Here is a 24,558-nt window from a genome sequence, read left to right as displayed (position 1 = left end):
AAAGAGTGGTAGAGAGTTGGAAATCTGATACTAAGTCAGATTCGGAGAGACAGCAAGATTAGTGGCTCTAAGTTTTCCGCTATGGAGAACTGCCAGAGGACAACTCCTTCTCTTTCTATGAAGTAACAATGGGGGATTTCCCTAAACATCTGGCTGCTGGCTGGCTATCTTGAAAATACAGCCTGAAAAAGCTATCTGCCAGATATGCACAGCTGTGTGTCAGTTTGTCATTGCTGAACTATCCACAGCATCTGCCAAATGCCAGGTTTTGTTCTTTTTTTTGTTTCTTTTTTTTTTTACTTATGGAATCCATTAGAGGGATAAAATCCACTAAACAATACCAAATACTATTAAACAGTGGTTGCCAACTTATTGTAATAAGTAGTAAAGAAGGGTTCCATAGTTTATAGTGTTTAAACATAGCATGGTTTTCTTACTGCTTTATATTGGTCACCTTAAGTGATTCTTTACATGCCATTTCATTGAAAAACCATTGAAATAGTCCAACCCCATTGTTGCAGATCAGTGGGGGCCAACGTTTTTGAGACATGTCACAAATTAGCCCCACACCCTCTCCAACTGTCACTCTAATCCTCCTCCATTGTCCAGTCTCCTGCTATGCTTTCTGTTCCCCATTTTGTGCTCCCTGCCCAATGCACTGCTCTGTTTTCTGGTCCTGTGATGTCTGCTGCTGTGGTACTTGTCACCTCCCTGATCTATTGCTTGCCACACAGAGAGGCTACCCATGCTGCTTGTGGCACTTATACAACAAATTAGCCTCCCCAGTATAGATCATGAGGAGAAACTCTTATATAGAAACAGTTTAATTACTTTCTTTTATCCCAGTTCTCTATTTTTGTTACCATCTTCCCAAGTTTCAGTTTGAGAAAGTAAATTGTGAAGAATTTTTAATTTATGCTACAAGAATGGTTTTCACTACTAAGGAGACAATGTCTCCTCAACATTTATCAAACATATTTTTGGTAGTATCATTTGGAGTGGGTTATCCAGAAAGCTAGAGATCTCAAAGAAACACTTAATAACTTCTGAACAGATTAACTCTATTCAGTCCTCTCCATTTATGCTTAATTTCTTTTCACAAAATTTACTATACTAAATACATATAGCTGTAGATTTTTTGTGGTTCCACCTATCTGTAGTTGGATGCTATAGGGAAGTATGCTGTAGAAAAACTGACGGAGACAATTTTATGCATCTTGAAAGAATAGCTGCATGGACATTGATCTTCATAGTCTTACCTCCACATCACAGTTCTCAGTGGTTTATTAGATATCATTATCAGTGACTTTTTCATAAATTGAGTGTACATTTTCTTTCCTGAATTTAGTCTCCATTTGGACCATATTCTGCACGTCAGTGTCTTAAATGGTAACATTCCAAATAGTTTATTTCTCTTTCCTGGGTTTTACTCTTCTCATCCTTGCTAGCTTCCTAAGTTATTAGCTTGCCAAGCAATTCAAATGTGGTACTTTTAAGTCCCATGTTCTCTGTCCCATCCACACCCCTGTCAACTCCTAATTCAATTTTCTTTGCTGAAGCCCCTCCATTGTACATAATACTATACTAGCACTGCAGGTGTCCTAAAAATTGAAAGCAATTTATTCTTATCTTAGTCTCTTCAGTGCCATATAGAAAGGGACTATTACCTCAGTTCTCTAGATTATTTGGTGTCCCTCTATATATCGTCCCAAATTTCAGCAAAATTAAATCTCCTCCACTCTGCATGTTGTATTAAAAGCTCATTTTAAATTTGCTGTTCTCTATCAGCCTTAGGTTACAACTTCCCATCTCTCTCCTATCCACTGAATACTTGTTTTACATTATTTTCCCACAGATGGTATTAACTACTTGTATCTAGGGTTGATTCTCATTTTGATGTTCCCTGACCTTATTTTCCTAGATCCATTTGCATTGGATCCCTTGTCTAGCTCATAAATAAAGATAATGTAACAGACCCCACAGCAGGGTGTTGTGATAAACCAGTCCCTCGTTGTCTGGAAACATGCTGGGTGTAGCATAATCTTGTAGGCACTAGACTTCTTGTGCCGTTGTCTTCAGTGAGTTCCCAAAAATACACACTCTTGTTGAAGAGAATTAATATATTAGAGTTGCTAGAAGTAAAAGGTGCAAATACTGTAGGCACAATGGTTACAATAAAAAACATAAACCCAACCAGCTTCAAAGGGCCATTAAGTCCTAAGGTATAACAGCAGCTGTGTCATCAAGATCCTAACATGCTGCCTGTTGTCCTCAGCCCAATGTCCTCTTTTCACTAAGAGATGGAATTAGCAATCTTAGTCTGAAATCAAATAGAAGGCAGGATAGATTTGCACCTGATAGACTAGCCAAACATAGATAGTTCTATGTTTATGTCTATATCGCAAGTTTTCGTGAGCTGAAGCTCACTTCAGATGCTGATCCTGGGCTATGTCCATGATTGCTTCCTTTCATCTCTTCTTTTTCTCACACAGCTCCCACACAAGCTCTTTTTTGACTCTAGTCTCCACTAATCTTAGGTTGTACTTCCTTTTCTCTGCACTGCTCAGGCTGTGGTCTTCTGGTTTGAAGTTCAGCTGGGGATTCACACAGTATTCATTACAACATTGATTAGCGCCCGGTTTTGCAGCTGCAGCCATCACTGTCCATTGCCTGCTTTCCTTCAAATACTGTCTTTTTTAAGGTCAAACAGGTAAGTTTTACTCAGTGTAAAACAGCTTATTTACCAACTCGCCTTAGATTCTTTTTTTCCCCAAGTAATAGCTGGTGAGATCTTGCGTAAGATAGCTAAGCTTCCGATGTAGCAAATACATTACATTCTCTAGATTCAATAAGGGACTGATGCTGAGAGGAGCTGGGAATGAATGTTTTCTTATAGAACAGCGGTTTTCAACATTGGGGTCACAACCCCATTTGGGGTTGCAACAATAAAAAATGGGGTCAGAAAGACACTCAACAGTTTCGACTGATTGTAATGAAAATCACAGGAGAAAGCAGGAAATGGTGGCTTCCCCTTGCAGACTGGCAAAGTTCCATCCTGCAAGGGACTGTTTGGGGCTGAGGGGAGCAGGAGGAGAGCAATGAGGCAGGGGGTGCCACATGCATGTGCATGCATGCACATGCACATGACAGCCAGGCAGCATGGAGAGCAGTGCCCACAGTTCCCTCCAGGTAAGTCTGCAGTGAGGGCAGGAATAGGGCAGGGCTGGGGCTGGTGGTACTGCCCAGTTGGGCAAGTGCATGCAGCGCAGGCCCGGGGTGGGAATGTAAGGCCCGGCTGGAGGTTCAGAATGGAGCCATGAGCAGCTCATCTAGGGCTGGCTCCATAACCAGCAGAAGCCCAGGGCTAATGGGCCTGAGCCCCTTCAAATGCATGCACCCCGGGCCCGGGCAGCTGCAGCAGGGTGTGGGAGAGGAGCGCACACAGACACAGATAATGCATAAAGCGGTTCGTTTCTCTGGAGGCCACCAAAATCACAGACACACACTCATTAGATGGCACAAAAGGTGTATTTGCAAATAGGGTCAGAGCAGAGTCAAAAACTCAGATTACTCTGAACCCCCCCAAGGAATATTGCAGGCTATATTTATCTTTTTCCTCCTGGGCACGTGTGCAGAAACAGGAACTCTTACAGCTCACTTCCGTTTCATACAAGCATACATGTGGTTACATCACTACAAACATCGCATGTATAGTATAATTAACTACTTAAGTATGCAGGGCGGAGAGGTAAATATGCATCAGCTAATTAAGCATGCTCAGAGACTACTATCGGTCACCAAGAGTTCAAACCCCGCCCCTTTCAAGGACACGGTCGGTTGAATTCCAGCTTCTGTAATCTGTATGAGAAAGGCTAGGGAGAAGCTGGGGGAGAGTCTGCGATTTAGTATAAGAAAAGCTGTGGCAAGGCTGGGAAAGGAACAAAGTCCTTGGCAGTGTTTCTTTCTTATCGGGTGCAAGATGCAAGCTGTGCATTTCTAACAATACTCCATTTCTAACAATATTCCATTTCTAACACAGAGAACAACTAGAGCCTGCATGTGAGCAGGAAGTCAGCCCAACCCAGCCCTGTGTGGAGCAGTGCCCAGCAGGTAAATGTGTGGATGGGAAGGGGCATGGGGGAGGGAAGGGGTTTGCGGGGAGCAGATCAAGGCCCCTGCAGGGGATGGGGGTGAATAGGGCCCCAGGACAGGTTGTGGGATGCTTGGAGCCCAGGTGTCTTGTCCAGGAGCATGGGGCAGCTCCTGCCACTGGGGCAGACATGGGGGTATGTGCCCATGTGCTGGGTGAAGGAGGCTGCTTCTGCAGGCTGTGCTCTGCATCCCACTGCCAGTGCCCTGGAAGTGGTGTGATGCCACATGCCTCCTACAAAATGGCTGCTCTGTCTGCCTGGTGATGGGAGGCACATAGCATTGGGTGGCTCCCAGGGCACTGGCAGCGGGGTGCACAGAGTAGCTGCAGCGGCAGCTGCCTCCACCCCACACAAAGATCTGGGGGGCACGTGCTCCCTGTGCCTGCCCCAGGGGTACACATGGTGGTAGGAGTCCCCCCCCCCCCCCCGGATGAGCTACCCAGGCTCCAAGTGTCCCACAGCTGGCCCCAGCCCCAGGGCCTCATTCACCCCAGCCCTGCCCCAGCCCCACTCCCTCTCTCACCGTGGGGGCCTCAATCAGCCTCCTGCCCACCCCTTCCCCATGACAGACCTACCTGCTGGGGGTGGCACGTGTGCTCAGCTCCCCTCCCAGTTATATTTTCTTCCTCTGCCTATGGCTGGTGCCCTGCTACCACATGCACTTCACGTGCCCCCCAGATTTCTATAGGTTCATAGATGTTAGAGTCAGAAGGGACCTTAGTAGGTCATGGAGTCCATTTGTACACATGGCAGATGTGGGCTGCTAGCTGTGGGCTCAGGGTTTTCTGCCCTGCTGCCCTCCCACCTGCTGGGCTGCAGAGGGCCCCAGGAGGAGGGTAGCAGGGTGGGTAGCCCTGAGCCCTCAGCAGGCAGCCCACATCCTGCTCCTCCCCATGGGGTCTTCTCCAGCCAGGCTGCCCATGGAGGGAGGGTGTGCTGATTTTGTCTGCATCATTTTGGGATTGCAAACAATTTCCAATGTTTAAATGTGGTCATGCTGACAAAAATGTTGGGAAGCCCTGTTTTAGAATCTTAGAGATTTTTTATTTAACTTCCCTTCCTGTACTTTTCTAGTAAGTGAAGTGAGTAGATAGTAATCGTAAGAATATTTCCTTGTATACTTTTACCAAAATTGTTATCTTAGTTACTCTTTTTCCACTTTCTTGCTTTACAATTTCTAGCTCTACAATTTCTTTTAAAAATTGCCAGTGGTTTATATATGTATATTAATTTATATTTACATAAAAGTTGTCTACCATGGACTCCAGGGACCCTGGATGTATCTTTAAAATAAGGAAATAGCCATACCAAATATAGTAATCTTTAACAGTAACTTCTTCCTTTCCCCTTATTATAGAATCAATGAGTCTGAAGGGACCTAGACAGCTCATCTAGTCTGACCCCCTGCCATGGACAGGAATGAGCACTGGGGGTGGCTGGGGTCATAAGACCCCAGCCAAGTGCCTATTCTCCTCTTGAAGATTTCCAGGGAAGGTGAGAGCACCACCTCTCACCTATTCCAGGCTCTGGCCACCCTTACAGTGAAGTAGTTCTTCCTAATATCTAACTTAAATCTATCCTCCCTCAGCTTGTGGCCATCGTTCCTGGTGACTCCAAGGGGGGCCCTGGTGAACAGACTTTCCCCGATCCCTGCTGGTGGCCCCTGATAAAGTTGTAGGGAGCCACAAGTTCCCCCTCAGTCTCCTCTTGTGGATACTGAAGAGATTCAGGTCTCTCAGCCTCTCCTCATAGGGCTGGCCATAGAGGCCCTCAACCATACAAGTGGCCCTCCTCTGGACCCTCTCCAGGTTCTCCACGTCCTTCTTGAAGTGCGACGCCCAGAACTGGACACAGTACTCCAGCTGCGGCCTGACCAGCGCCGCACAGAGGGGGAGCAAGACGTCTCTGGTATCATCAGCAAACTTAAACAGGGTGCTCTCCACACCCTCATCCAGGTTGCTAATGAAGATTGAACAGCACCGGCCCAGGGACCGAGCCCTGGGGGACTCCACTGCCCACACCCTCCCAGGTCGACTTTGACCCATCCACCACCATCACCCTCTGGGTTCACCCCTGGTGCCAGTTTGCCACCCATGTGACCGTGCATTCGTCAGTGCCGCAGTCCCTCAGTGTGCCCACCAGAATTGGATGGGACACTGTATCGAAGGCCTTCTGGAAGTCCAAGAAGATGACATTGACTTCCTCCTTCACATCTAAGCTCTTTGTTACCTGGTCATAGAAAGAGACCAGGTTAGTCAGGAAGGATCAGCCTTGCACGAACCCATGCTGGTTACCCCTCAACCTCACTTCCCCTGCAGAGCTCTCACAAATGTGGCCCTTGATAATTTTTTCAAAGACCTTCCCCAGGATAGAAGTCAGGCTGACTGGCCTGTAGTTCCTTCCTCCCCTTCTTGAAAATAGGGACCACACTGGCCCTTTTCCAGTCCTTAGGGACTTGGCCCGAGCACCAGGAGTCCTCGAACGGCCGTGCTAAAGGCTCCGCAATGTCACCAGCCAATTCCCTCAGCACCCATGGATGAAGGTCATCCGGGCCCACCAACTTGGACACATCTAAGCCCTCCAGGTAATCCTTAACTAGGTCTGAACTATGAGAAAGGACCCTTAACGATCTGGCATATATGATATCCTGATTTATTGACTTGGATGTTTTTGGTTTCAGTCAAGTCAGCTAGGGAAAGAAGTTACACATAAATTGGTTTAAGTGATTAGAAACTGGTTTAAACCTGTAACAGAATAGAAGCGCAGTGCACATAAACCCGTTTCAAAATAGCTGAAACTGGTTTAAGATAAACTTGGTTGAATGTAGTATCAGACTTAACTGATTTGTGTCAAACTGGCTTATGAAACTTCTGTACTGTCTGACAAGGGAGTGGAGGCGGGGGGAAGCCCAGCTGTGGGAATGCAGCCCAGTCTGCAGGGGGGACTGCTGCCCCCACCCAGGCACACCTTGGCTGGGGTCTGGGCCCACGGAGGGGGGTTAAACACTTGTTCCCCTGCTACTGCTGGCTGTGTCTGTGGACTACAAATCCCAGAGGCACCTGGTAGCAGGAAGAGGAAGTGATGAGTAACCCTGCAGACTCCTGCTGCTGTATTTCTGGACTGTAAATCCCAGAGACCTCAGAGGCAGCAGGAAAGGAAACTGAACATACAGCCAGAGAGCCATGCTCTAGTGCCCCCCGGTTTCTGACCTGAGCCACTGCAGGCATGTAGCTGCAGTTCCTGAATCAAAGGTAAATGTCTGTTTATTTATGTTTCAATTTAATCTGTGCAATGTAGACTAACCTGCAAAGACTGAATTGATTCAGCCTTGGACTTTTTGACCATCTGTACCTAGCCTTCATGTGCTCTCTTATCTGCTTTTTTCATCTATGTATCTCCATTGCTTTCCAGTCATTCATTCTTTTTGTTCTTATAAAATAAAATGCAGTTCAATAGCCCAGCCATTTAAAAAAAATCTGTATTATTTTTATTTTTCCTTTAATTTTTTCCTTTCACGTTTTAACCCTTGATAATATTCTTAATATATATCTTCATACTTTCGGCTAGTGGGCATGTACAGAATTTGCTTTTTTGCCATTTAAAGTACTTTATTGCCATGATTTAACAGAAGTGCACAGCTTTACAGCACTTTAAAAGCAGGTACAGTGCTTTAAATTAACCCTTGTAAAATGAAGCATCACATTTGAAGCACTGTATTTTATAGCACTTTGGGTTCAGATGGAAGTACAGCTGCAAGCTGTAAGCCAGAATGATTTCTGCAAAGTGTTTCCAGAATGTGAGGGGGAAAGGCAGTGGAGGTATAATTCTTGGGGCTCCCCAGCCAGTGCTGAAGGGTGGGGTGGGTGAATTGGAGACATCCCACCCACCCACCTTGGGGAGCTCCAATACATCTGCCCCACCCTCCAGAGGGGTTTAAAAAAACGTGATTGAATTCCCTCTCTCCCTTTCTTCCCTCACATTCTGAAAACAGCAACAGGGTGGGAGCTGTGCAAATGACAGAAAATAACTTCCTGGAAACAAGGTCCTAGGTCCTCTTGCAAAGGGTTCCATGGCTTCAGGGCTACTGGAGCCAGAGTTAACTAGTTTAAAGTTAACTCTGTATTGTGGTCTGTGAGGATTTGGAAGGAATGATTTTTAGAAACCTTTGAGCACATATTTGCTTGTGAATACAGTGGACTGGAGTCAGTGCCCCAAAAGGCTGCATCTACTCCTATGATCATACATCGGTTGCTCCTGTTGTTGTAGTAACACCTTCTAATTTCCATGTAGACATAGCTTATATGGGGACTACTGGAAAAATGTTAATTTGCAATGGCAGCTCTGTTCAATTCAAATCAGTCATAGTCAGTGATCTATTACTTCCTTATTACCATTACATTCTTAACTTATTTGTGTCTTTAAAAGATCATGATTCCTGGCCTCTTCTCTGACACAACTGTATTTCTTCCGGGGTGTGGAGTTGCCTTCTGCATAGCAAAGAAATCTTTTGGAGCTTCCATATTTGTTCTGTTGTTTAGAACAGTGGTCTCCAAAGTGGGGTGCGCAAGATGATCCATTGAGGTGCGGGAAGAAAATGTTAGAATTTCTATTTCTATTTATTTTTTATCTAAAAAAATAAGAAAGAAATTAAGCTTTACTAATATTTAATATATGGATTGACACTGACACCCTCACTCAGTCCGTATGTCAGGCGGTCATGTGTCACGTACGGTACGCGAGTAGTACATGTGTATAATTTATAAATAAATAAATATACATACACTGGGGGTGCATGCTCAAAAATGTTTTACTGATAGGGGTGCACAATCAAAAAAGTTTGGAGACCACTGGTTTAGAAGACTTTTGGGTAGTTTAAATCCTTATAGAGAGTTTCAGGACTCTTCTTAAATCATCCTGGATTCATTTTCCTGTCCTTGTACTCTAGGTCACACCAGGATGATTTAAGAAGTCTGCCTGCCTCCCCCTCACAAGTCTGGATTGGCATTGTGGGTCTGTACTGCAGGCCTCCCAAAGGGGCTGCCCCTGTGCCCAAGCTTGGCCCTGAAGCAGTTCTGCCCCACTTTTTTTGCACATTTGTTCCACTGGGTGCTAGGTGTGGGGAACACTTAGGGCTACACAAGGGTACATAAAGGGTCTGGCTGTCCATCCTCCCCTGCCTCCCTGTTTGTTGGCATCTGGGTATCATGTACCCAGGCTACCCGGATTAAAGCCTGAATGGAAACATTACTACAGGAATTTTTATGTAAAATAGAAAGAATCCTGTGTCTCTTGTCTTTTGTATCCTCACCTCAAAAAGCGGACTTTTTCCAAAGCTGAGAACCAGCTTGGGGGTGGCCTGGGATTCTTATCGAGGTTGATTAAGATTCCTTGGGTACCAGTGATCCCCGTGCCCAGGACAGCTTCCCCCAAAGTGAGGTTGGGGGAGCCGTGATCAGCCTATTCCAACTCCTCCTCCCTCTTCCCCTGCGATCACCACAAAATGGCCAGCATGGGCTAACCCCTGTACCCCCAACACAGCAGGGGCATGGTGTGGGTTCAGGTGAAGAAAGAAACAGCTCAGGCTCAACGAGTGGAATTTTCATATCACTTAGTAGGGCTGTGCGAAGCTTCAGGTGCTGATTCAATTGGGAGGAGATTTGGCTCAATTTGGTAGCTGAATTTCCAAATCTGAATCAAATCAGGAGACCGGTTAAAGGTCCAAATCTATTTGAAGCTCTCCAAAGTGATTTGGAAAAGATTTGGAGAGCTTTGGTGATTTGGGCAGTCCCTGCTCACTGCAGCAGGGAGCTGGACCAGGACTCCATGCTGGTAAGTAGGGGGCAGGAGAGGGGGGCCTGAAGGAGGGGACCATGGGGAGACCCCTGCCTGCTCCCCCAGTCCCCCTGAGCACCCCTGTCCGGCCGCAGCCCCCAGCTCTTTAAAAAAAAGCCCCCATTAACCAGCTGCTGCTGTACTCCTGTTTCTTCTAAACCTATTTTTGTCCCCAGCAGCATGTCTGAGTCCCCTTTTAACCATCCTTGGTTGCCATTGCTCTGCCTGACAGTCATACTGCTGCCTCTTTCTGGGAGTGCAAGGGGCTGTGGGTCAGGAGTGAGGGGCACTAGCTGGGCTGGGGGTGCAGGGTGCTGCAGGTCAGGAGTGAGGGGCACCAACTGGGCTGAAGGGGCAGGGAGCTGCATGTAGAGAGTGAGGTTCACTGGCAGGGTTTGGGATGACAGCTGGAAATCTTTCCTGGGCCAGCCCACATAATCAGGGTTGTCTAGGAGAGTCCCCAGTGCCAGAGGTATGGCATGGGGTGGCCCTAGCTCTGGGGTGTAATGGCCACATATAACAGTGCAATGCGAGGGCAGAGATACATCCAGATCTGGGGTGTAAGAGCTACATATGACAGTGTATGGGAAGGGCTGAGATGCACCCCAGAGTTGGGTGCTATGGTCACAGCACTCACCATACACTGTTATACATGGCCATTGCACTCCAGACCTGGCACACCTGGATCAGTCCTGGGTCAACACAGTTGTGTCCAGAGAGATGAGGAGACAGTACCATGGTCTGCTACTGTGGTTGGTGTCAGGGGAAGCTGTCCTGGCAATTAGGGGACTGCCTGAGTGACCAGTGGGGTTATCCTAAAACCAGCACCCCAGCAAAGCTATCGGCCAAGGTGTGAAGATCCTGGTCCAAGAGATTCCCCCAGTGCCACAGAAGCATGGCATGAGGTAGTTCTAGCTCTGGGGTGCAATATCCACGTATAACAGTATATGGGAATGGCAGATATGGACCCAGCTCTGGGGTGTAACAGCTGCATATAACAATGTATGGGGAGGGCTGAGGTACACCTCAGAGCTGGGTGCAACAGCCACATATAACAGTTTAGCACAGCCCTCACCAAACACTGCCAGGGCCCTTCACTCCTGAACTGCAGTCTCCTACCCTCCTAGGAGCGGCGTGCGCTGGGTCCCACTGGGATCAAAGGCAGCTTGGGTTCTTTCTGACTCCCCTCTGCCATGAAGCTGGGCAGCTTGGTGTGCAGATGGCACATGGAGGGTCCTGGAGGCACTAGAGCCTGGAGCTACAGTTAGTAGCCTACGTATTAATATCTCAATGGAACAGCTTTTGGGTGCCATGTGGGTGACCTGGGTTTGATTCCCAGCCAGGACACTGGAGGGCTGAGTTGCCTGCAAAAGGGAATCCCCACCGAGGAGGGGGATACCCATCACCTCTTTTACCTCTCCCCACTGGGATGCCTGTGCCTTAAATTTTGTGGGATTTGCACCTTATATTTTGTGAAAGCCTGCATCTTATATTTTGTGAACCCTGCACCTCATAGCTGTTATTGATTTGTCTGTTATATGTGTATATTCACCTAAAATCCCTTTGACTCCCCCCTGCTCCCCTGGTTCTCCCCCCCCCAGGTGCCCAGAGGGGGGTACCATTATCTCCCAGGGTCCCCTTGCCCCCCACATATGTGTTATATTCCACCCTGTTCTTTCCCTATTAAACTCACATATGGTTAAATTCCAATTGGTCTCGGCTCTACCTCTCCCATAAGCAGCTACTCCTCCCATAGCACATTAACATCTGTGAAATCCCTTCAATTGGAGAGGGGGTACCTCATCTGAGTACCATTTTGGTTACATTTACAACCCAGGTTACTCCTACCCTCCCAGCCCTGCTGATCTCCCTCATTCCTGACCTGCCCCACCCAGCCCTGCCAAACCAAAAACCCAGTCCAACAAAAGTAATTTTAATTAACCTGAGTCTTGGGCTGCCTGACCCATAACAATTTGATCTTTGCCACGTCATGCATGAGAACACAGGGAACAATTTTTTTTGGAATCCAAAAAAGTTGGATTTTTCATTCATCAGAATCTTGAACTAAATCACCAGTAAAAATTTGCAAGATTATCACTTGGAGTCTTGTTGAAATATTTCAGTAGAGATTCAATGGATTTCCAAGGATTTCCGAGTGAACCCAAGCGGCATCTTGTGGTGTAATAATTGCAAAGCAGGGAAAATCACATTTTTGGGCATAAGTCAGATCCCTGTTGAAAATTTAAAATGATAAACCCCACATGGAAGAAATTGAGGAGCTAAAAATAAAATATATCGGACGTATTTTAAATTAGCACGATAAAAAAATCTAGAACGATAAAATCAGCTGACAGTGTGGATACACAGATGCTATTTAGCTAGCTTAATGACGATGTTTATCATGTGGACAAAGGAAAAGTGTAACGTGGTAACAGGAGAGGTGTAACGTGGACAAGTGCTGGTGCTGTCTATTAGCTGGTCCTGGTAATGTAGCTCCTATTTCATAGTTCTGCAGACTGTTTCTAACTCTAACTATAAATATTAACTCAGGTGTGGAAATAGCTTTCAGTGAAGCATTGGATGAACTGTCAAGGTGTTCAAGTAGGCTTGATTTTGTTTAATGAATCTGAAAGAGATGTACATTTAATTCTAATGAATACAGGACTAAAGGAATAACATCTTTTGAGTATTTGAGGATGTTGTGCTTTTATTACATTATGTAGCAAATTAATGCATATTCCAATATGTTATATTTATTTTTGCTTCCATCGTAAAATGAATAATATAGACATAGGCCCTTAGCATGTTAGTAAAGCTTCTAGTTTCTTTTTACTTCTAAGAAAATGTTAGATGAGATGATGCACCACATCATTTGTACCCCCTGCTTTTCAAAATCCTACATCCACCCATGTTTATGTTTAAAAAAAAAAAAATTAAACATATTTAGCAGTTCCTTAACTGGGGAGGCCTAATGCTTTAAACATTGTTAGCCTATGCCTGTTATTCTGCCAAAGTAAAGTCTAATAGTGTCAGGGCACTACATAACTTGACACAAACTTTTGTTTCCGTTCATTTAGAAATCCAATTCATTCATATTTTCTCCCACAGGTCTAAAGCCTGATATCCAGTTCATTTCATATTATCTCTCTGCCTCTCTCAAGCACAGGTACATCTTTGTAACATAGTTTTTTTGTATGGTATGATGTTACCTTTTTCATACAAAAGGCAATTGTACTATAATTAATTAATGCTAACCTCCTTGGTTGCTCATGGACCCGAGACTACTTAGAAAGAGTAGTAAAGAATTTAGTAACAAATTTAACTCCTGCATCTTTTTCTGGCAGATGCTAAACTTCTTTCTCAGCCTATGATATATTCTGTATATGAGGACCTGTTTCAACATTTATCACAAGCAAAGTAATGTGCTATTCCAAACATGATATATTTCACTTTAGTACTGCTGACTTCAGCTTACTAATTGCCTGACAGCATTTTCTTTGTTAAGCTTTAACTGTGATCATCACACTTTTGTTGTACTGACAGTAGAAATATTCAGTAACAGACGACCTAAATACATCATAAGCACAACTGTACTAATCTTTCATAATGGGTGTGCTTTTGGCATTATATGGAACACGTGCATATAATCATTGTCAGGAGCTACATGCATTCAAGTCCTCAAAAGCATCAACTGAAAGCATTATCTGACAAAGCATTCTGATTCTGAATGTGCATGACTTATAACCCCCCAACTCATAAAGATGCAGGGTTTTTTTTAATTTTATAACCAATTGAAGCTGCTTATTAAATCAGAATCAGCAGGATAAACATATACTACCTGCATGTGGCCTGGATCAAACTAGTCAATTCCTCTTGTGATGACCTGAGCCCACAGAAATCCATGAGTATTTTTTCTGCTGAATCCACTTATGTTTCTGATTAAAAAACAAACTTAAAAAAACCACACAAATCCTCAGACTGTAAAAATATACCATGTGTAGAGGAAGAGTGTCTGGAGATTATCTAATTGGGCACAATAGAGTGTCTTTTAACTTTGGAAGGGGGAAAAATATGTAGATCAGGTAAAAGGCATATTGGTTTTCAGAAGTCTAATTGATGATCTTAGAAATGAAGGCAAGAGTAATGTGCTAGGTTACTGTTACAATTTTCCTTTTAAGTTGTTCTCAAATAGGAAAAAGCCAACAATTAATATACACATGCACCCATGCGCATGTGTGCAAACACACATACATGGATGCACATGTGCATCATACAATGCTGAAATTTTAATGGGCTATTTCCATTACAATTGAGATTTCATTCTATTTCTGTCATCCAGTAGACATGTAAAGGTAATCAATCTTAAGTGAAAAATTTGGTCTGTTGTATAGAGCACAGAACCGAGGGCCAAACGTCCTGGGGTTTTTGCCTTGTTCTGCAATTGATTTTCAGTGTGACCTCACTTGCTTTTCTGTAGGGTATGGACAGATGAACAAATTATACTGAGTTAAAAGGGAGGGGTTTGCTGTGAATTGGGTACTCTGCAGCAGTTGTTTTGTTTCTAGTCCTATTTCACAAAAAGTGAAAACTAAACCGTGGTAATTTAGCACTGCTTTAATTAGGGAAGTGGTTTTCAACCTTTTTTGTAGACTCAAGGCACTCCTCATTAGGCTTGAGGCACTGCTCAGAAAATACCAGCGTTTAGTTTTCTCTAAATTTTGACTACAGAAAATAATAGAGCAATCTTCTGTTGCAAAAACCACCCCCAACACATCAGAAAGAGCACAAGTCAGATTGTTTTTAAAACCTGATTCCTATTTGAAATCTCTGAGCTTATTTTGTGACTTAATAGTGCTAATGCTGTGTGACACCCCATGGCATGCTTCAGCACCCTGGGTGAGAATCACTGAATGAGGGGTAAGCTGCACCTGTTTGCCTTTCATCCACAGTGGGTGAGTGGACACACAAAGCCTAAGCCAGAAAGCAGCACCACTTATATCCTAACTTGGAATAGTTTATTCACCTGTATATATCCTCTGATTCTTTATCTTTTAAAATTAAGATACTACTCATTATTTCACAGCATTATTGTGAGTCTTTGCTAATATATGACCAGATCAAGACATGCAGGCACGTGTGGTTTGTTGTGCCACAAACCTATTATGCTCTTTGCAGCACCATAAGCCACATGTGTTGCATGTTAAACTATGTGCAGCACTGCTAATTTGCAGTGCTGGAGCAGAATTTGCTATTGGGATTCCCTGGGAGCAAAAAAATACCCTTAAAATTAAAGCAGCGCAAAATACACCGAAGTCCTGTGTGTTGGGACAAATGCAGAGATGGCTGGGTACAGTGTACCTTGAGATGGGGGAGCAGGCGGCCCTGGGCTGCCTGTTCCCCCTGTCTTCACCTGTCATTCCCCAGCTGTCTGGGGCACAGGGTCAGCTTGGGGGCTGCCTCCTGGCTTGCTCCCCGCGGAGACACCGTGTGCCTCAACCAGCACCCTCTGCAGCACATGGAACAGCAGGACAATGTGTCCCACTGGAAACCACACCAGCAGAGGCATTCACTGCAGCACAAAGTAGCAGCACAAATTTGTGCCACTACTATGTGTGCTGCTGCAAATCCACATCCCTGCTTGTGTAGATGCGACCTATGCTGCAGGCTCCCCTGACAGGTGCTGGAAATAGTAGATGTGGCAGGATGAAATTTCACAAAATAATTTACTCAACATTTTGGGTAAAACTCCAGCCTTATTTTACTTTTTTATGATTAGATATATTATCTTTGTGTATGGTGAAAATATTTGGTTTATCAGTTACTGTTTCTAACTCACACGAATGGCTCAAGATACATGGAGTAAATTTGATGGTTTATTTGACACGGTTTTGAGTTTAGTTCATATAGGTAAAGCAAGAGAGAAGGGAGACTTGAAGAAAATATTTTCACTTTAGATCTGGAAAATATTTTTTATTTGTTTTTCCTCAGAATTCTACACATAAATATTTAAAATATTTTTTAAAAATGAAAAGCTGTTTTGGATCAGGTTTTTTGTCTTGATTTGGGAGCAGTATAAGCAATGGTATAAATTAGACTGAATTATGATTCTTACGTTCAAAGGATAAGTAGATCCACGATTGTGCATCTGACTTGTGCATATTAACCTTACTTGAACACTGAATTAGTTGTATAAGGGCCCGTGTAGATGAAACGGGGGTTTACTTTGCCCTAAATTGAAGTGGTGGGTTTTTAAAAACACCGCTTCAGTTTAGAGCAAGTAAACCCCTGTGTCATGTACATCCATGTCTTACCTGCCTCTCCGGCAGTGGGGAGGGGAGGGTGAGCTGCCAGTGGGCAGAGTGTCCCTGTGATGGGGGGGATGGGGGAGAGCTGGTGTTTCCCTCTGTGGCAGCGGCGGCACCCCCACCAGGTGGCCCCCACCCACAGGCACCCAGCTCAGGCAATCCCAGGGGGTACTGCAGTCACGGAGGGAAGGACCAGACCCCTGTGCAACTCATGCAGGCAGGCAGACTCCAGGGGGGAAAAAAAAAAGATCAGACTCACCGCTTTTTTTTTTCCCCCTTCAGTGGAGCCTGTCTTCCTAGGCTGCTGCCAGGTTGCCTGCACGGACTGCCTACACAGCCCCTGAGCTGCATGGAGCCCAGTGCTTCGCTCCGCAGCTGTAGCTAAAACTCCTCGGAAATGGCTTAGTCTGCTGCATCCCAAAGTCATTTAAGACGCATTACACTGAATGTGCTACAGCAGCTGGAATTAATGTACAATACCTCCGATTCATGCAAACACCAATGCCTTTGAAGTGGTACAAAAATATTTAACCCGCTTTAAAATGGTGTACACATATGCCCCTCGTTTTGTCTATACACGCCCTAAATGGCTTGTTATTTCTCTTCCCTGGAATCTGCATATACATTTTTCATTCCAGTCATCTTTAAGAATAAATTTCTGAATGTTTGTTTAACTATACTTCTGAATCTGTTACATTAGTAAATGAAATACTAATGTAACAATTAGTATGTTGCACATAATCATGTATGTTAATGGTCACTTGCACACACAATTTAACAAACAAATGAGAGGCTGGGTTTATTTGTGATATTTTGTTTGTTTGAAATTTTGGTCAGTTTTTAATTTTTTGTTCCATTACACGCAGTAATTTAATTATTTGACCCCATTATAGCTCACATTCTGTAAATACTTACACATGTGCTTAGCTTTGTGTATGTGAATGGTACCATTGTTCTTACTGGTACTATTCATATGAACAACATTACTGGTAAATATGAATGTGAATCTTATTCTGGATTAAGGCCTATATTGGGAAAATAGGAGCAGTCACAGTGATGCAGGGAAGAAAGGGGTGGGGTGCAAGAGAAAGTGATTTAATGTAGTTTTAAGGGGAATTTGTTGTTATATCATATGATATTTCTCAATCTATGAATTAGTTTAATGTATGCAAGTTTTTAATAGTTACAATTTACAAAGATTATTTTCCTTGTTTGATAGTCATTGGCTTATTTGCATTAATCTTATATGAAAATGAATAAGGAATTAATTTAAAAAATCATACTGGCAGTAGATTTTATAGTTTATGGCTGGGCTACGTTGCATTGAAATGGAAGTTTGTAGTGATTTTTGTTGTGCACTATATCATTATAGCATTGCTCCTCTTGCCAAGCTTACGGGGCATATTTCAGTCTCTATGACTTTGAAGTATGTGTTCTCTTAAGGCTTAACAATGTCAAGCTTCATAACGCAAGAGCTAGTTTGCTTACTTCCTACTTTAAATTGCTTGTAATTTGAAACATGCAAACATTTCCACTTTATCAAGCAAGGCTACTAAACATATTATTGCTGCAACCTGCATGTTTTATAGCCTCTGTATATTCAGAAAGCTGTGCTTTATTAAAATAGACTGTAAAGAGGCTTAACTCATTATGGAATCTTCTAGTCTCTAAAATGAAAGATATAAATTTATTATAGGGGTTTAGGAACCTAAAATTTTAAGAAAGGATATGGAGCTTTCACTACAGAAACTATATGCCGACTGTGTTTTAGGTCTGTGATATCTGCAGCTGGATTTAAAGCTTGCCTCAGGATAGTTTTATCTAGAGCCAGCCCAAGGTTGGCACTTCCATTTTGTGAGTTTTCAAGATTTGAAAATTTGTTTTCATTCATTCTTGGAACAAAACAAAAAATCCTAAATACTATTTCAATTTTTTTTTGCATTAGTTCCTTATTCTTTTTTTTGTTGTTGCAAAATATCAAGATACCCAATTTTGTATTAAGCTTTTAAGATTTTTTTTTTATTCAGATATCTCTCTCTCATTGGGCATGAAGAGAGTTCATCCAGAACTTAGTAGGGGAGGCACTGAGGGCCCAGAAGGTAGAGGAAGTGGGAGTCCATGAGGGATGGTCATACCTTAAGGGGCCAAACCTCCAGGCCCAAAGGGTAACAGTCTCTGAGAGAAGCAAGAGGGTTGAGTGCTCAGAAACCCCCTTGGCTCAGCAAGGGCATTCAGGAATGTCTGAGGACTAAAAGGGTGGCATAAAACCAGTGGAGGGGAGGAGCTATCACCAAGGAGAAGTACTCCTTGGCCCATGAGTGTAGGAGGGCTATTAGGAAGGACAAGGCAGAGATGGAACTCAGGCTAGCATGCAGGATTAAGGACAACAAAAAGTCCTTTTTCAAGTACATTGGGAGCAAGAAGAGGGCACCAGGCAATGTAGGGCCCCTGCAAGACTCATATGGTAATCTTGTGGCTACAGCAGATGAGAGTGCTGATATTTTTAACAGTTTCTTTGCCTCTGTTTTCTTGAACAGGAACTGGGACATCTCTCCTACTGTAGGGACAGTCTTGGGGATAGCTCTGTCAGGCCTTCGGTCAGCACAGATGTAGTTAGGGATCTTCTGGAAGGGCTGGATATTTTTAAATCTGCAGGTCCAGATGCCCTCCACCCAAGGGTGTTGAGGGAGCTGGCAAGGGTCATTGTGGAGCCCTTGGCCTGGCTGTATGAGTATTCGTGGTCCTCTGGCAAGGTTCCAAATGATTGAAAACTAGGTAATGTGGTCCCAATTTTTAAGAAAAGGAGGAAGGAGGACCCAAGTAGCTATAGGTCCGTAAGCCTCACCTCGGTGCTCGGGAAGATCTTGGAGAGAATCATGAATGAGCACATCTGTGGAGATGTGCCAGCAGGGGAGATCATGTTCGGGACAATCAGCATGGGTTCATCAAAGGCAGGTCCTGCCTGACCAATGTGATTGCCTTTTATGACCAAGTAACTAAATCTTTGGATGATGGTGTCGCCGTGGACATAGTCTTTCTAGACTTTAAGAAGGCCTCTGACACTGTCTCTCACCCCATTCTCATCAATAAATTAGGCGACTGTGGCATTGATGCCTACACAGTTGGATGGGTAAAAAATTGGCTGATGGGGTGCACCCAGAGAGTAGTGGTGGACAGGTTGTACTCAACCTGGCAAGATGTAAGCAGTGGGGTCCCCCAGGGCTCGGTCCTCGGGCCTGCACTGTTTAGCATCCTCATCAGTGACTTGGACGAGGGGGTTGAAAGCACGTTGTCCAAGTTTGCTGATGACACTAAGATGTGGGGCGAGGTGGACACACTTGAACGGAGAGAGAGGCTGCAACTAGATTTAGACAGACTACAAAAGTGGGCAGATGAGAATAGGATGGGGTTCAATGTAGACAAATGCAGGGTGCTGCATGTTGGGAGAAGGAATCCACAGCATACATACAGGCTGAGGATTCCCCTCTTGAAAGCACAGAGGCAGAAAGGGATCTGGGAGTCACTACTGACTCCAAGATGAACATGAGCCGCCAATGCCATACCACAGCCAGCCATACCTTGTCATGCATCCAAAGATGCATCTCAGGCCAGTCCAGAGAGGTGATACTCCCGCTCTATGCGACACTGGTCAGGCCACAACTGGAGTACTGCGTCCAGTTCTGGGCACCACACTTTAAAAAGGATGTGGCCAGCCTGGAGAGAGTTCAGAGGAGGGCCACCCGTTTGGTGAGAGGGCAGCATGACAGTTAATACCATGCTCCAGCAGACTCGATTAATTGAGCCTACTCTGATGTGCTATAATTACAGCGCATCAGTACAGCCTCGCTACACATGTATAGGCACACTGTAACAGTGAGGATAGCTAGGGTGTGTAACATTGCATCTGTTGGTAATCTTATAAAGACAGACTTCTACTGATATTGGTCTGTCATCTTTGTGGAATCTGTCCATATACAGATTTGTAAATTGCCATATCATCTAATGCCTCTGAGTAGGCTATGTCCTGGATTGTTTTCAAAACAGGTAAATTCAGGTTATTTGGGTCATTAAATCCCATTCAAATGGCACTGTGGGATGGCTGCATCTAGATAAAAACTATTATTGCATGTCAGATGTCTGGACTGCAATAAATAGAAAATCTTCAACAGATGAACAAAGGGATCAGGTACCAATGCATAGTTGATCCTCAGAACTTCACAGCCATACATTCACACAGAAAGAGGAAGCTTGGGCAGAGATGAACAAAGCAGCATGGCTTGTAAGAGTGTGGTCTCTCTTTTTTGACTGTGAGGAGCTAAGAAACAAGGAAACTGGCTGCACAGGAGGGATACCATATGTTGAAAGGAGAGTCGATATGCAAAAGAGGGAATCCTGAACTTCTGGGAGGGCTCTGACCTAAGTACAAGAACTTTTAGAGCAGTGAGGAAACTGAGGCAGGGATGAATTATTTTATAGAGCTAGGTAAAATAATGTATTTCTTGTTTTAAATAAAATAAAGAGCAACTAGATTGGGAATCCTTACAAAGTCAAGGTGTCCATTGCTGCCACTTATCACACATCCTGGAAGATGTGGCCTGTAAATCAAGTGTGGCCAGGCTATAAACCTGGGAAAGCGAGTGCTTTAGCTGTTGGGAAGTTTGGGGAAATCAGCATTGGTCTCAGGGCTTAAGGCAGCTGGGCTTGCAGGTCCCATTTCCAGAAGGTAGGGGCAGGTAACAGAGGGAGCCCATTATGTAAAACACAGAGGCTAAGGGAAAAAACCATGCTATTACTTTCTTAGCTCAAGAAAGCTGGAGGGGAAATGTCAAGAGAATACCTAGTTTGAGCATCACTGATTGGGCCTTGACATAATTTTTGTGGAGCAGTTTAGCCCTTCCAAGATTGAGACAATTCTAGGTATGCACATGACTAGAACTTTGTCCTGAGAGAACTTTATTCATGAAAACTTTAGTATGTGTGGATTATAGGACCCTTAGTGTTAAGGGGTGAATTTTGAGGAACACATCCTTATAGCTATCTTCCTCAATTCTGCCTTTATCCCATTGTTGATGCTTACATCCTAAGTGGCTCAGTCATCTTTGACAATGGAATATAGGTGCTTGTGAAAGTGTTGTCCGGAGGTACGGTAACCAGATGTCCTGGATTGGCATAGACAGTCCCAGATTCTATAGGCTGTCTGAACATCCTGGCCATTGGAGAAAAATTAAGCAAAAATTCTGGATTAGTAGGAACCTGGGAGCCACAGGGTGAGCTGTGCTGTCCTGTCCAGCCCCATTCCTGGGAGCCATGGGTGGGATGACGTGTGTGTACGCATGGTAGCAGGCAGGGCTGGAGCAGCTGCTGGAATGTGCTGGGGAGCATAGTGCCTTTGTCACCAGAGCTTTGGCTGGGGCCAAGGTGGAGATGGGGTTCTGGCTGGGCCCTGTCCCAGTACCTGCAGCCACATCTTGGCTACATATCCCTGGGCTGGGCCAGACCAGGCCTAGTCTGGCCCAGTCACACCCTGCCCTAACTAGAGGGGGCTGTGAGACCCGATCTGTCTGTGCCAGCCTGGCCTGGGGGTGCATGACTGGGATGCAGCTGCAGGTGCCGGGATGAGGCCAGAGCCATGAGTCGGCGTGGGGCAAACAGAGCCTATGCAATGCCCCCAGCCTGGCTGGTGCCCTGCACTTGGCCCTGGCCCTGGCTTCAGTGACAAAGTGTCCCAACAGCTGCTTCAACCCTGCCACACACACAGAGCTCTGGCCCTGCCCATTGCCATACACACACTAACCCTGTGTGTGTGTGTGTGTGTGTGTGTGTGTGTGCGCGCGCGCGCGCGCGCACATGCACACTCTGGCACTCCTCACCCTTGTATCAGATTTTCCTAAAATTAATATGGTCACCCTATCCATAGGGTATATGTATGTTCCAAAAAGGGGTTATTCTTGAAGACAGACTTGTTTACTAGTTAACTGGAATTCATAAAAATATAAAATAAAATCTTTCTGATGCTTTGAAATGGTGACAATGCCTTTTTGACATGATGGCTTACAGGCATTACTAAAAATGTATTGTAACTGAAATGTATAAGTATTTTTTCTTTGTTTTGTCCTTGTCATTCTCCAGTAGTGATTTTAATGAATGTCATATGGTAAGCATTTAATTCTATAGTAATTTACACCTTTTTGTCATAAATCAGCTAGAGCGTAGTGTTCTTTTTCTCTGTTCTCAAACATCAAAGCCCACTTACTACAATTTTCCTACAATTCTATTTGTAACACACAATGGCATACCTAACCTGAATTGTAGATTTAGTTTAGCCAGAAAAAAAATCATCTTTGTATTACAGAGGAAATTTGAAGCATTACATGCATCATGTACATGCTACCAAGTTTGGAGCTAACAGCATCTTCAGTGTCCCCTTAATAATGGGCTTTCATACTTCTTTGTCTTTCCATACATTTTCATACAGTGTCTTTCCACATCGCTATTTTTGGTTCTAGCCATGTAGCAACTGAGCGTTTCATTCTGTCCTAAAGAGAAGCTTTGGTTAGACCCTACATCAGTCTTGAAGAGAACATAAACAGGGTAGCCCACTGAGAAACATTTGGACAGAATCTGTTGTATATTGAGTGCATATGTGGACTTCCATCCTGCTTAAGTTCCTGAAGAGCTGTGAATTAAAAGCTGAGTAGGTCCATCTACTCACTGCTTTCTAGTGACTCAATTTTTAGGGTAAGATGATGATATGTTGCAAAAGTAGATGATGGATTTTCAGGGACTTGAGCACAATTTGCCAGACTATGAATAGGGATGATATGGATGTCCTTGGAGGTGCTAAGATGCTTTTGATGCCTTCTCTCTGATCCTGTTGCACCCATTCAGATCCATCTGTACTTCAGCCTGTTCAGTTCAGCTTATTTGCTTGCTATTAGTTATATAATGATTATGCTTTGGTCATTTTTCATGCATGCTTTCAACTTTTGAGGATATTGGTCATGAAGGGGTCAGAGAGGTGATAACAAGTTGTAAAATGACCTTACCACTGCCCGTTTAAGCATAAGTAATGTTCTGAAATTGCCTAAAGCCAAAACTGCCAATTCAGAGCTGATTGTAATGAATCAGGTTCTTCTATACGAAATAATGTGATCAATTTCTCATTTCACTGAATAAATAAGCTGGAAGATAGGGAACTGTCTATGACCCTCTGTTAACCTTTTGCCTCATTATTCATATCAAGCCTATGACATGCATGTAAGAAATCTCTGGTTCAATTTTAGCTAATTATTTGTTAGGACTGAAGGCTCTGTGAAGTGTTACTGATTGTACAAGTACCCAGGGACCTTATGACATCTAATGAAAATAATCCCAAGAAAGCTACTCAGGCCTGTGTGGCTTTTGTCTGACTATCATTATAACTAGAGATACTTTTTCCTAGATCATGAACATTATGTATGTGTACATCCTCTCTGAGATGTGAGCTGCTATTATAATTTATTCTGTCTGGCTATTGTTAACTTAGCATCTTTTTATCATACTTAGCTGGTGAGGGGAAAAAACTGGTATATACATTCAAATAATTTCTGCATATTTGTACATGCACTCTAGTCTGTATTTATCAATTTAGTATCTAAAGTGTTTTTATACATAAAAAGAATTTTACTTAATTGGCTGCTTTCCTAATAGATAGCTAGAAAAAGCCACAAAAATACGCTAGTGTGTGTTGAATACAATTAGTACCACATGAGGGTTTTGGCATGGATCATTACTATCTTTTTAAGCTGCCCAAATTTGCAGTGCAAATGCAGGCTTCTTTTGAAATGACTGTAGAAATAACATTTTCAAAAATTCCCAAGTGGCTTAGGAGTCCAAGTGCCGTTTTTTGAAAGAAATTTAGGAACCTTTCTCCTTAAAAGTCAGTGGGATTTGGACTCCTAGGCTAGGTACAGATTAACTAGGTACAGACACTTACCACACATTAAACACACAGAAAGCGCTTTAAAGCTTTAACAGAACAGACGTTCATGACACTTTAAGTGCGTTAAAAATGGCAGACCCCACTCTAAGTTAACCCTTGATGCATGCATTACGCTAACGTACTTTAGGTTAGAATGCTTTTTTGAACCACATCCATTGTGCTTCAGTGTAAGTCATATATTGTCACGATCCCAGGGTGGCTTGTTAGCCTTGGCTGGGTGGCTTGCTAGCCTTGGGCGGCTTGCTAGCCTTGGCTGGTGCTTATCTGCTCCAAGTAAGCACTGGCCCTG

General features: G+C 43.9%; 1 long non-coding RNA gene across 1 annotated transcript in view; it reads left to right on the top strand.

Moving 5' to 3' along the window:
* LOC149857239 (uncharacterized) overlaps positions 1-7,604 on the top strand; it is a 107,489-nt gene extending 99,885 nt beyond the window's left edge. Inside the window, exons 5-7 of the long non-coding RNA XR_016444168.1 lie at positions 2,568-2,710; positions 4,040-4,110; positions 5,960-7,604. This is a non-coding gene — a long non-coding RNA (uncharacterized LOC149857239). The remainder of the gene's footprint in view (positions 1-2,567; positions 2,711-4,039; positions 4,111-5,959) is intronic.
* Positions 7,605-24,558: the final 16,954 nt, after the last annotated feature.

Source organism: Crocodylus siamensis, chromosome 9 (assembly GCF_052110815.1).
Source record: "Crocodylus siamensis isolate JL-2025a chromosome 9, ASM5211081v1, whole genome shotgun sequence".
NCBI classification, from domain to species: domain Eukaryota; kingdom Metazoa; phylum Chordata; order Crocodylia; family Crocodylidae; genus Crocodylus; species Crocodylus siamensis.
Note: the sequence above shows the minus strand (reverse complement) of the source record. Positions and strands in the feature narration are given on the sequence as shown.